General features: G+C 45.7%; 2 protein-coding genes across 7 annotated transcripts in view; one reads left to right on the top strand and one right to left on the bottom strand.

Moving 5' to 3' along the window:
* The window catches only part of CA12 (carbonic anhydrase 12), a 59,565-nt gene that overhangs the window by 23,657 nt on the left and 22,332 nt on the right, over window positions 1-13,576 (top strand). The gene's annotated exons all lie outside the window — the stretch shown is intronic.
* The window catches only part of APH1B (aph-1 homolog B, gamma-secretase subunit), a 94,128-nt gene that overhangs the window by 7,979 nt on the left and 72,573 nt on the right, over window positions 1-13,576 (bottom strand). The window lies entirely within an intron of this gene.

Genomic DNA, 13,576 nt, shown 5'->3' on the forward strand with positions numbered 1-13,576 from the left:
CAGGCTGTATCATCTCCAGCTTCCTTTCGTGCCAGCTCTGTTGACAGTTTACTTTCTAAAGCCCACACAAGAGGAACGTGAATGCTTTATTTCAGTCAACAGCTATTTTATAGCAGAGAATAGCAAGTTAACTGCAGTCAAATATTTAAAATACAGCAAAAAGCAATCCTATGAAATGAGAAACACGTGTGATACATCCATACAATGGGATACTCTTCAGCCATAAAAAAGGAATGAAGTACTGATACATGCTACATCATAGATGAACCTTGAAAACATTATACTGTGTGAAAGAAGCCAGACACCAATTGTGTGATTCCATTTATCAGAAATACCCAGAAGAGACAAACCTATAGAGACAGCAGGTAGATTAGTGGTTGCCAAGGGCTGGGGGGAGGAGGGGAAATGACTGCTTAGTGAGTGTGGCGTTTCCTTTGGGATGATGCAAATGTCCCGGAACTAAACAGTGGTGACAGTTGTACAACACTGTGAATATACTAAATGTAATTAATGGTAAATTTATGTTATATATATTCTGCCACGATAAAAAATTAATTACTTTGGAAAAAAGAAACCCTACCTTGACACCAGAGAGCAAAAAGCCCTGGCTCCAGCCCCAACGGTGTCGATGTAATGAAGGCTTTCTATCAGCGACTCTTAACTTCGGCCGCACATCAGAATCACCTGAGCAGCTTCTTAAAGCCTCCTGTCTCTGGACACCACCCAAGACCCATTAAACCTGATCTCTGGGGCGGGGGCCAGGGGCAAACTTAGAAGCTCTAGGAAGCTCCAGTGTGCAGTTAGGGATGAGAAATACTGTGCTAGACCAGTGGTCCTCAGAGTGTGGTCCCCAGACCAGCAGTACCAGCATCACCTGGGAATTTGGTTAGAAAGGCACATTCTGGGACTGCACCCCAAACCTTTTTTTTTTTTTTTTTTTTTTGCCATACGCGGGCCTCTCACTGCTGTGGCCTCTCCTGTTGCGCAGCACAGGCTCCGGACGCGCAGGCTCAGCGGCCATGGCTCACGGGCCCAGACACTCCGCTGCATGTGGGATCCTCCTGGACCGGGACACGAGCCTGCGTCCCCTGCATCGGCAGGCGGACTCTCAACCACTGAGCCACCAGGGAAGCCCACAAACCTTCTGAATTAGTAACCCTGAGAGTGTTTTAACAAGAAATTTGTGTTTTAACAAGTCCTCCAGGGGATTCTGATACACACCAAAGTCTGACACCAACTGTTCTGAGTCTAGACCAAGTAAGATACAGAGACTTTTCCTCAACCAATGAGTGTTTACTGAGCGTCTACTCTAAGTTTGCTTCTGTGATAGATGTGAAAATACACAAAGTCACCTCAGGTCTCCTCAAACATCTAGTTAGTTAGATTCCTGGGAAAGAAGTTGTATGTTAAAATGAGCTGAGCTTTTTTATGGCTGAACAGTGTTCCACTGTAGGCGTATACCACATTTTATTTATCCCTTCATGTCTTGATGGGCACATGAGTTATTTCCACCTTTCGGCTATTACGAGTAATTCTGCTATGAACATTGGTGTACAAGTATCTGTTTGAGTCTCTGCTTTCAATTCCTTTGAGTATATGCCTCAAAATTCTACTCTAGGAGTAGAATTGTCAGGTCATACGACAATGCTATGTTTAACTTTTTAAGGAATCACCAAAGTGTTTTCCACAGCGGCTGCACCACCAGGAATGTTCGTTTGGGATGATGGAAAGAGTTCTGGAAAGGGCTAGTGATGATGTTTGCACAACAGTGTGACTGTAATTAACACCACCGAATGCACTTTAAAATGGTTAAAAATGGTAAATTTTATGTTATGTATATTTTCACACACACACACACACACACACAAAACATTAAAGACATGAAATGAGCCATGAAAACAGATTTAGAAAAGGAAGTTATGTTCCTAATGGTCAACATTGAAGAAAAATGACCTCAAACACCATAATTATGTTTCCATAATTACACATATAACAGTGCATTAAAAAGATGGTGTCTGCAGTTCGTACTATTCAGAGGTGGTCTTTGCCTGAGCTTGGAGAAAGAATATTCTTAATATTCTTTTTTTAGGAGGGTAGGGCAGGATGTCGGGTTCTTCTGGGGACTTCGTGTGCTTACATCGACCAAAATTCCTTTGTGAACAAGTCAAAGAAGATCAAAGAGAATAACATGTACTGAGCACTGACAGGTGATGGGCCTGGCTTGGTTTCCCTACTGGGGTTAGGCCGTTACCACCTTAGCAACTTGTCTAACCTATTAGTGGCCTGTTGTTGTTCAGGAACCCTTTGCTGAGCACGTTGATGTGCAGGCTCAGTGGGAGGAGTCAGGGATACAGGAGTGAATGGGACGAGCTGAGAGCCCAGTGCGGTGCTTCCCAACCGTCAGCATCAGCGAGCGTTGAGTCACCCACTGGGCTCGTTCAATGACAGATGCCGGGCACCACCCCCAGAGTGTCTGGGTCAGGGTGTCTGGGGGCGGGGGGGGGAGGCCCAAGAATCTGCATTTCTAACAGGCTCCTAGGTAATGATGGTGGTGGTGATGCTTGTCCAGGGACCACGCTTTCAGAACCACTGGTCTACTGGGTAGAAAGTATAAAATGTTATTTTGATAAGTGTAGGTGCCTCTAGGAAAGAGAAGTGTAAAGGGCTCCACAGGAGCATCGAGGGTGGGGAAACACTTGGCCCTGCCTTTTGGGGGAGTGAGAGGGGCAGGGAGAGGGTGTTTCTGGGAGCTGGGATGCAGCTTGGTGTGTCTCAGCATTGCTGCAATAAAAAGGGGAGGGGAGAGCAGGCTCAGAGGAGTCCAAAGAGGTGGGCAGAGCTTCGCCACAACGAACGCTCTCTAAGGCAACAGGACCTAAGAGGGTGCCAGAGATGCAGGAGCAAAAGCAAACAGTTGTCACCATTTATCTTTGGCATCCTGGAAACCTCACCCTCCTCCCTATAAAAGCCTTTCCTCCAGAAAGGACCTGACAAATGCCTGGAAGCCAAAGGGTAAATGACCGCAAAGCCTTTTCTTCTAGCTACACCCATACCTCCTCTCTCCTCTCCACCCCAGCAATATTGGAAGGGGATTACTGGAGGGGGAGGAGCCCTCTACGTATGGCAAGATGGAGGGGAAGGACTTCGCAAGGTTTAGCAGAGAGCTGAGCTGGCGGCCCCAGTCCTGCAGCTCACCTCTTCTCGCTCCCCAGCCTGCACTACGGGCCCCACTGCCATGGCTAAAGCAGAAAGGATGCCAAAGAGTGGCTTGGGAGGAATTTACCCTTTCCCAGTCTCCTCCCTCTCAAGTCGACCCAAACAAATATTGAAATAATAAAGAGAAAAGTTTGATATAAAGTATGGCTTAACAGCATCTTTAGAAAACATTCCTATTTTTCTTGATCTGTAACAGTAAAAACCAAGGAAGCAGAATGGGCCTGCTATGGCAGTCCAGCTTTAAGCTTTGTAAATAGTAAGTAACACTGACTCTCCAGCCCTTGCTCTGCCCTGTCTCTGATTCACTTGTAATATTAACAAAGAAAAGGTTTCAACGCCAGTTTGGTTCCTTGACCCCTGTTTGTTTATAATAAAACCATAAGACATCACCTGTCAATCATCAACCCACCCCTCTGCTAGCCTCCTCTCCTTCTGGGCAGGATCTCGGGCTTTATGGCCATGCCTCTCCACTTGACTGTCAGGGAGACAGGCAGAGTCAGCACAACGTGGCCCTGGGCTCAGGGGGCAAGAATCCAGCCAAGGCAGATGCTGTGGGAACCCCACACTACTGATCAGCTGAACCCACTGGACTTTTATGGGAAGCCATGTGTCTTTTAATCAACTTCAGAAGTGAACTGCAGGAGCTGTCAAATATATATAAAACATATTTTAACAATGTGACTTCTGCATCCTAACAACATCCTCAGAATGTGTGGCATTGAGATGGATTTAGAGAGGATACAGAGGCTGCCTTCCCTTCTGAATGGGGTCCTGTGGCTTAGCTGTGTTCTCTATGGCTCCAGCCACAGGACCACGAAGGATGGGTGACCCCCCAGAGAGAGCTGGGTCCCAGCCCCCTGAAAGGAGGACCTTTCTAACAGACGGAGTAGTGTACCTGAGCAGGTGCTGAATGACTCCCACTCAGCCTTGTTGTAGGGCAGCACCCAGCCTGGCCAGGGGGAAGCCAGATGAACCTTGGGTTCATTCTGAGTCTTTACATCACATACACATAAAATATACAAGCTCTCTGTTGCAGCAGGGTCTCTGAGTGCTCTGTGCACTCCCTTTGGAATGCCATTCCCCAGGTTTGACTCATGGTGGGCTCAGTCCCATCCTTTAAGTCTCAACTTTAATGGTGCCTCCTCTGAGAAGCCTGCCTGCACCACCCGGTCCATAGTGGTCCCTCCATTTTTCTCCATCATAGCCCTTGCTTATTTCCTTCATAGCATTGACTGCAGACTGGAATTATTTTACTTATGTATTGGTTTTCTTATCCGTAATTTATTATCAGGCTTTTCCACTGGAATGTAAGTTCCATGAGGACAGAGACCAGATCTGTTGTGTTCTCCACTGTATCTTCAATACTAAATACAGTGCCTGGCCCACAGAAGGCACATCTGTTGAAGAAATGAATGAATGAACTTCAAAACTAAATCGCACTCCAAGGAGGGTATTTAGCAATTTTCTCTTTTATTCAACATTTGAATATTCATTTTTAAATTGCAAATATAATCTATTTAATCGTGTATTCAAATCGTGTATTCACAATCTGTGATCATTTTCATATAAGTATACATGGCCAGACTGGGGGCATTTTTATTAGAGTCAGATCCCCTTACAAAACAAACCTTGGGGACTGACCAAAAGCTTTTTTCTTTTTTTTTTTTTTTGCGGTACGCGGGCCTCTCACTGTTGTGGCCTCTCCCGTTGCGGAGCACAGGCTCCGGACGCTCAGGCTCAGCGGCCATGGCTCACGGGCCCAGCCGCTCCGCGGCATGTGGGATCTTCCCGGACCGGGGCACGAACCCGTGTCCCCTGCATCGGCAGGCGGACTCTCAACCACTGCGCTACCAGGGAAGCCCGACCAAAAGCTTTTATTATACGAAAACTTTGACTGTTGGTTAAAAAAAAGGTGTGTCAACATCTAGAATGTGTAAAACCTTGCCACTGTGGTTTTATCCATTGGGGCAACTTTTGATCTGACTGCATTTCGGTAGCCAGTCTAAAGAGACAGGCCCTGGGGATGGTGGCCCAGGATGGGCTGCCTAGGCGTTCACATAGACACTGAGGGCTCTACCCCAAGAGTGTGGCTACCACAAATGTCAGGGGCGCCAGGTAGGTCTGAGGGACAGACTTAGGCCCCAAAAGGTAAACGTCATAATAGGATAATAATGAATACTGGTTTTTTTTTGTCCAGACTTGTCGGATATAGTCAAGTTACAAACAATATTTATTTTCACTAGAATTTTTGTTATTCTTAAGCACATAGGATGCAGTCAGTGAGAAAGAGTAATCAGTCAGAAACAGCAATCAAACTGTACCAGTAATTACATAGTTCTGATCTTCTAAGGAGCCCTATATGCTTTTATTATTACAATACATGCTGTAACGTATATGTCGTAAATGTATAAATATAAGAAATTGCTCAACCCATAAAGTGTTTTACTTACCCCATACCATGTGTGCAAACAGATTATAAAATAATAAAATTACCCTTCATTTACTTGCATGAATTGTTATTGCCCAAGGCAGTAGTGAGTCTCTACATATGTATGTACAGAGCAAATACACCCATGATGGAGAAAAATAAAAGGAGGACCTATAGATTAAAAGAAACTCAAGGGACATATTAACCAGTCATGATACATGGACCTTATTTGGACCCTGATCCAAACAAACTATTTCATAAATATATGAGACTATAGCACAGGGAACTACATTCAATATCTTATAATAACCTACAATGGAAAAGAATCTGAAAAAGATATATATATATATATATATATATATATATATATATAACTGAATCACTTTGCTATATACCTGACACATTGTAAATCAACTATACTTCAATTAAAAAATAGGGAAAAAAACCAAAAAAGATTTATGAGACAATTGGGAAAATTTGAATTTGCACTGGATATTTGATGACATTAAGAAACCATTGGGGGCTTCCCTGGTGGCACAGTGGTTGAGAATCTGCCTGCTAATGTGGGGGACACGGGTTCGAGCCCTGGTCTGGGAAGATCCCACATGCCACGGAGCAACTAGGCCCGTGGGCCACAACTACTGAGCCTGCGCGTCTGGAGCCTGTGCTCCGCAACAAGAGAGGCCGCGATAGTGAGAGGCCCGTGCACCGCGATGAAGAGTGGCCCCCGCTCCCCGCAACTAGAGAAAGCCCTCGCACAGAAACGAAGACCCAACACAGCAAAAATAAATAAAATAAATTAATAAACTCCTACCCCCAACAACAACAACAAAAAGAAACCACTGGGAGACACAAGAGGGAGGAGATATAGGGATATATGTATATGTATAGCTGATTCACTCTGTTATAAAGCAGAAACTAACACACCATTGTAAAGAAATTATACTCCAATAAAGATTTTTTAAAAAATTAAAAAAAAATCATTGTTAACAGTTTTTAGATGTGAAGATGATATTGTGGGTATTTTTACAGAGTTATTACCTATAATTATATATATGCATCCATAGATTTTCTTCAAAGGAATCCAGTGGAGGGGGAATGGATAGGGCGGGGGTATGGATGAAACTAGATTAGTCATGGAGAGACGGGTACACGGGGCCATGCTACTATGCTCTTTACTGTTGTACCTGCTTTGAAATTGTATTAAATTTTAAAACAAGACGTAAGGTGTAGTAAGAAAATAGCCAAATACAGGTTCACTTTAAAAATCACATTGACTCTTTTAGGCTCATGGGTGTACTTGGGCTGCATGCATCTCAGAATGTGAGAAACTGAGACTGTCTGTCATCCCACAGCCATCCTCTTCTCTGATCACCTCTGCAGGCCTGCTGAGTTCTAGGATTTCTGACTGGGTTTTTACTCTATGGGCTTCCTTTCCAGGAAGGCTTCAGTGTTCTGGTCTGATCCATTCAGCAAACACTTATGGAGTGCCTCCTTCAGCCCAGAGGTGATTTCTACCTCTGCTGGCTGGGTCCACCCTTCCCCCACTGTCTTCTAAGGGCCACACTCCATGAATCAGCCCCTCCTTCTCCTGAAACCATCCTTCCTTCTCTAGTCCCCTTTCCTTCTACGTGGAAGTGTGCTCAAGTCTCTTCATTAAAAAAATAAAAAATGCTTCTCGTCACCCTCATCTTCCTATAAACACCACACACACACACCCCCACACACCCTTCTCCCATCCCTTTATGGCTAGATTTCTGAAATGAGCTTAAGAAACCCTCCAAATCAATTCATTAAGTGTCTAGGAAATGCCACTATATGCTCAGACACGGGGGAGGGACGTGACAGAGTTCTAGGCTTCCAAAGGTCTTCAAAACTTACAGACAGAGTTCTAGTCTGGAACGGGTTTAGAGTAACAGTCACAGGTGAGATGGCTAAATGACAATTCAAGGCACTGTACCATTGTAGGAAGCTGGGTAATCTGGCCTAGGAGTTCAAGGCAGGAAGAAAGTGCTGGAGTAGCTTGCCCAGGACTTGAGCTGGATTTTGGAGATGGACAAGATTTGGAAAGGTAGAGAGGAAAGGAGGCAGCATTGTAAGCAGATTTTTAGCATAAGAACATTTGTGAAGGTTGGTCTGAGGATGGCGGAGCTGGCCTGACCATGGGGGCGAACTGCGGTGGGTATGGCTGCGGTTCTGCTTTGTTTTATTGGGGGCGGGGGCAGGGCAGGGCGTGCTATGGAGAAAGGGAGTGGACGGATGGGTGGTACCACGGGAGCAGGGCTACACCTGGTTCTGGCTGCAACAGCAAAGGCTGGGGCGGGGACCCCGCGTGGAGCCTCTGCAGTGTGACCTGGCAAGGGCCTAACCGGGGTGGTGGTGGTGATGGTGGAAACTTGGGACGCCATGACCCACCCCGAGGGCAAAGGATGGGCTGAGCCAGCCTGGCTCTGAGATTTTGAGCCTTGGAAGAGCGGGGCCACTTGTCCTCTGACAAGGTTTAGCGCCATCAAATTGAGATCTAGGCCATAACACATCAACCAGCTTCACTATGTGGACCTTCTCCGAATCCTGAATTTTACAAACCACCATTAAAAAGATATGAAAACAACAAGGTCCTACTGTAAAGCACAGAGAACTATATTCAATATCCTGCGATAAACCGTAACAGAAAAGAATACGAAAAAGAATGTATAGATATGTGCATAACTGAATCACTTTGCTGTACAGCAGAAATTAATGCAACATTGTAAATCAACTATACTTCAATAAAAGAAATGTTTTTTTAACTCTGAAATTCCTATTTTATTTTATTTTTTTAACATCTTTATTGGAGTATAATTGCTTTACAATGGTGTGTTAGTTTCTGCTTTATAACAAAGTGAGTCAGTTATACATATGTCCCCATATCTCTCCCCTCCTGCATTTCCCTCCCTCCCACCCTCCCTATCCCACCCCTCTACGTGGTCACAAAGCACCGAGCTGATCTCCCTGTGCTATGTGGCTGCTTCCCACTAGCTGTCTATTTTACATTTGGTAGTGTATATATGTCCGTGCCACTCTCTCACTTCATCCCAGCTTACCCTTCCCCCTTCCCTTGTCCTCAAGCCCATTCTCTAGTAGGTCTGCATCTTTATTCCCATCTTGCCCCTAGGTTCTTCTGACCATTTTTTTTTCTTTTTTTTTTTTTAGATTCCATATATATGTGTTAGCATATAATATTTGTTTTTCTCTTTCTGACTTACTTCACTCTGTATGACAGTCTCTACGTCCATCCACCTCATTACAAATAGCTCAGTTTCATTTCTTTTTATGGCTGAGTAATATTCCATTGTATATATGTGCCACATCTTCTTTATCCATTCATCTGTCGATGGACACTTAGGTTGCTTCTATGTCTTGGCTATTGTAAACAGAGCTGCAATGAACATTGTGGTACATGACTCTTTTTGAATTATGGTTTTCTCAGGGTATATGCCCAGTAGTGGGATTGCTGGGTCATATGGTAGTTCTATTTTTAGTTTTTTAAGGAACCTCCATACTGCTCTCCATAGTGGCTGTATCAACTTACATTCCCACCAGCAGTGCAAGAGGGTTCCCTTTTCTCCACCCCCTCTCCAGCATTTATTGTTTGTAAAAAGAAATGTTTTAAAAAGATATGAGATAATTGGAAAATTTTGAATTCTGACTGGATTTAATAATATTAAGGAATTGTTAACCTTTTAAGTGTGGTAATGGTATTGTGCTTTCTTTCTAAGAGCCCTTATGTTTTAGAGACATACTGAAATATGTGCAGACGAAATATATTTGGATTTGTTTCAAAATTATCCAGGGATAGGGGAGAGCAGGTGTGGTAGAGATGAAGGTGGACAGGCTGTGGATTGTTAGTTGTCGAAGCTCAGGGATATGGGGTTCATTTTGCTCCTCCCTCTACGGTTGCACGCATTTGACATTTTCCCTGAAAGAAATTCCGGTCCTCGGGTAATGCAAGTCTTGTACTCTGGGCCTCAATAATGCCCAGCTGGAAAGCACGAGAGGCATTTTGAGCCGTGCCACGTTCGTCTCTTGTTACAATTCAGAACAGAAATTTGGTCCACTTCTGTTTTGCCTCAAACAGAAAAATTCATGAACTGGAAAGAAATAATGCCTTGATTTTAGTTGGAAAAACAAACTGGGAGATACACATGATCTTCTTTATCATGATCACGCGAGGAATCTAATCCACGGAAGAAGCAAAGTCACAGCCCGAGAGAAAAGTCACATTTTGATGGTAGCTGGAAACAAATGCTTCTTTTGGAAGAGTCAGTCCCAGGAGAGGTTTTCTGGCAGCAGAGTGCTTGGCATGAGTGTGAAAGCTGAGAACAAGTTGAAAAATTACAGCCTGGGCAGTAGCTGCCAGCGAAAAGAAAGTGCAGTGTTAGATCAGCAATGACGTTGCTCACACAGAGGCTGCAGGGCAGAAGGGAGCCTGCTGCCTACGTGCCTGATACTGGGTGTCCTGGTGCCCAGCCACATGGCACCTCCCTCTCTCACTCACAAGCCACAGAGATCAGAGGCTGCTCTGACAACGTCTCTAGCCATGTAAGCAGGGGACACAGCCATCACACGCTGGCAGAGAGTCCCGTGAACTGCAATGAAACTCCATACTCAGCAGATCGTCTCCCAGGCTACCGGCCAGCAACCGGATTTCTTTTTCAATGAGCGGCCCCAAACAGAACAAAACCTCACGCAGGTACACTAGAAAGCTAGGAGGGTAACTTTTGAACCTGAGCACGTAACATCATTTTTCTTTACTTTTTATAGGAAAAAGAAAATTATGTGGGGGAATAGAGAGAAACTAGGGGGTTTAATATAGGTGCATGCTTCCGTGGAGAGGAACAAGCAGAAAATTAGTAAGAGAATCCAGCTCAGGAAACATGTGAGGGCCTGCTCTATGCCAGGCATTGTGGACAAGGCATGGTCCCTGCCTTCAAGGAGGTCATGGGAGAAGGAGGATACGAGCGTGCACGAAATCTCCTGGATAAATAATGAAATAGAAGGCATGGAGGTCCTGTGACCCAGGCAAGGTAACTCTGTTACTAAGCCAAAGTCTGTCTTTGGGCAAATCACTTCATCTCAATTTTTCGTCTACAGAATGGGGCAATTCTTGCCTTGTTGACCCCATGGAGTTGTAGAGGTGTAAGGACCAAAACTACTAACATCACCATCGTCACCATCACCATCATGAGGAGGAGGAGGGATAGAAGACGCTTCCTAGATCCTGCTGCCCAAAGGGCCTGTGATGGGCACTCATGACGAGTGCTTCCAGTGGTCAGCAGCCCAAACTGGCAGGACTGCCCACTCTCCCTCCAGCTCCAGGAGCAGCAGCGCCCTGTGCCCTCGTTCCCACAGCTGGTTCCCACTGGGCACCTCGTCACATGCCCAGGAACTGCCTTTGGATGAGCAATTCTCTCCAACCCGTTCCAACCGGCCTGATACAGAGGTGAAGGTGCTTAGTCCTAGTAATCTTAAGAAATCTCAGAGCTTGAGAGTCAGAAAGGACCTTCCATAACATAGTGTCCACCCCTCCCATTTGTACAAAGGGCAAAGGAGACGAAGGCAGGGAAGGTGACTGGCTTGAGGTCACTCACGGAGGTGGAGGGCAGGGGACGGCTGGTGCTGGAAAGCTGGAGTCTCCGGGTCCAATACAGCTGCTTCTCTTTCCTAGGAAGGTTTTGCCACCACTGACTCTGTTGCCTTTTTTTTTTTTTTTAATTTTATTTATGTATTTATTTTTGCTGTGTTGGGTCTACGTTTCTGTGCGAGGGCTTTCTCTAGTTGCGGTGAGTGGGGGCCACTCTTCATCGCGGTGCGCAGGCCTCTCACTGTTGCGGCCTCTCTTGTTGCAGAGCACAGGCTCCAGACGCGCAGGCTCAGTAGTTGTGGCTCACGGGCCCAGCTGCTCCGCAGCATGTGGGATCCTCCCGGACCAGGGCTCGAACCCGTGTCCCCTGCGCCGGCAGGCAGACTCTCAACCACTGCGCCACCAGGGAAGCCCTCTGTTGCCTTTTATATCCTTAGTCTTTTCTGCTCCCAAATACCTAATTTGGCCAACTTCCACGAAAGTATTTAGGGCAAAAGGAAAATTCCTCCTCATAACCTTTCCCCAAGCTCTCTGTTCTTTGGGGGTCTTTCATTCTTTGGGGAAGATGTTTACTCAGTGCCTGTTATGCATGTGATCCTAAGCACGACATGGGTTCACAGAGATGAAATGGGATGGCCCAGTCCCCTCTTCATGAAACCTTCAGGGGAGCTCTGGCTCTGGGAAAAGAAAGCCCTTCTTACTCAGTTCCCTTTAGCTATGTGTTCAAGGGGAGATCTCTTTGCCACACCTCTTCATGTCCTGAGTTTTTCCATTCATGCCTGTCTGGCAGCTTCTGCCACCCTGGCTGTGGGCCCAGATGCCGTTGTGAGAGAGAAAAGGCTGGCAGCCTCACTCTTGAAGGGCTGCCACCTAGGAGCTGCGCTGCTTCCTGACCCTCAGGGCTGGCATGATACCTCTTGACTGCTTCATCTCTGAACCCTGTGGTCTCTAAGGGATTCGGTTTGGCCCCCAGCTGAGTAACTGCCCTAATCCAGTCTGCCCCCTGGAGTGACTGCCTTGGTGTCCTCCAGCCTGCCTCTCCGACAGTCGCCATCTTGGTGTAGTTTAGTTGCCTTGAGTCCAGGGCTTTGAGGCCGTGGAAAGAAAAACAATACAGTTCAGTGGAAACTCTGACATGTGAGGGTTGGGAAAACTGGTGTCCAGTGAGAGGCTCGGCTGGAGAGTCTGAAATCCCTTCCAGCTCCAACATTTCTGAAAAGGTATACCTGAAGGCTGACAGCTTGAAATATTAGAGGGTTCTCCTGTGTGTGTCCAGACCTAGGACCAACTCGTCATAGCATTTCAAATGAATGTGGGCACCAAGTTTTGCTTCTGACTCTCCCTACTCTCAGGTGAGGTCCCCTAGTTAGAGAACAAGGTGTAGGGGATGGGGATTCTGTGAGGCCGGTGTACACACACGTGCTCCTGTGAAATGGTGCCGTGGTCTATGGCAAGGGTGCCCAGAAGACGTGGTATTCCTTCCCCTTCTGCTCTAGGTGACACCTTTCCGTGTGCTGAAATACTGATGAATGAACTCCAGGTGGCAAACCTTGGTTCCCAACTCCTAGAGAGCCCACAGGGCACCATGGTTCTACTCTAACGAGCCGTGACCTGCCAATTATTTACTTTTCTGGAGAAACCTCAGCTTGAAAATCCACTTAATTACCATGGGAGATAATCTTTTAAACATAGCCTTACATCCCTGAAAGACTTTTCCTTGTGGGAGTAAGAAAGTGAACGTGGGATTGGATTGTTTATTTTCATTTCCAGGGGAAGGACTATTACCTGGTAGTTAGCAAGAAGCCTGAGCCCTGGAGGGTTTATTTGATAAGTTTGCTCCTCCTCACTGCTAGTTTGTCAGTTATATTGTAATAATTAGTTTGTAATATTGTCATACTTTTCCCCAGCGTAAACATTGCATTTAGCTCCGTGATTCCGGGCTTATAATTACTTGATATTTTCCAAGCTTCCCTATCAGGTTGGGGGTTTTTACTTGCTCTAGATGTGGGTATTCAGAGTCAAGGTCCTCAAGGGTTTCCTATCAGGAAGATCATACCTGTAAATCACCAACCTCAAAGACCTACCTGGAGTTGGAGACAGACTCCAATTTTTCCAACGGGGGACATCCCAGTGGATTAAATAAATTCTTCCCCACTAGGAGAGGGAAGGGTGGAGGGGCAATATAGGGGTAGTGGAGTGAGAGGTACAAACTATTAGGTCTAAAATAAGCTACAAGGATATATTGTACAACATGGGGAATACATTCCATATTTTAAAATAACTCACTACATTGTACACCTGTAACATAT

The sequence above is a fragment of the Delphinus delphis genome, chromosome 2 (genome assembly GCF_949987515.2).
Source record: "Delphinus delphis chromosome 2, mDelDel1.2, whole genome shotgun sequence".
Classification (NCBI taxonomy): Eukaryota; Metazoa; Chordata; class Mammalia; order Artiodactyla; family Delphinidae; genus Delphinus; species Delphinus delphis.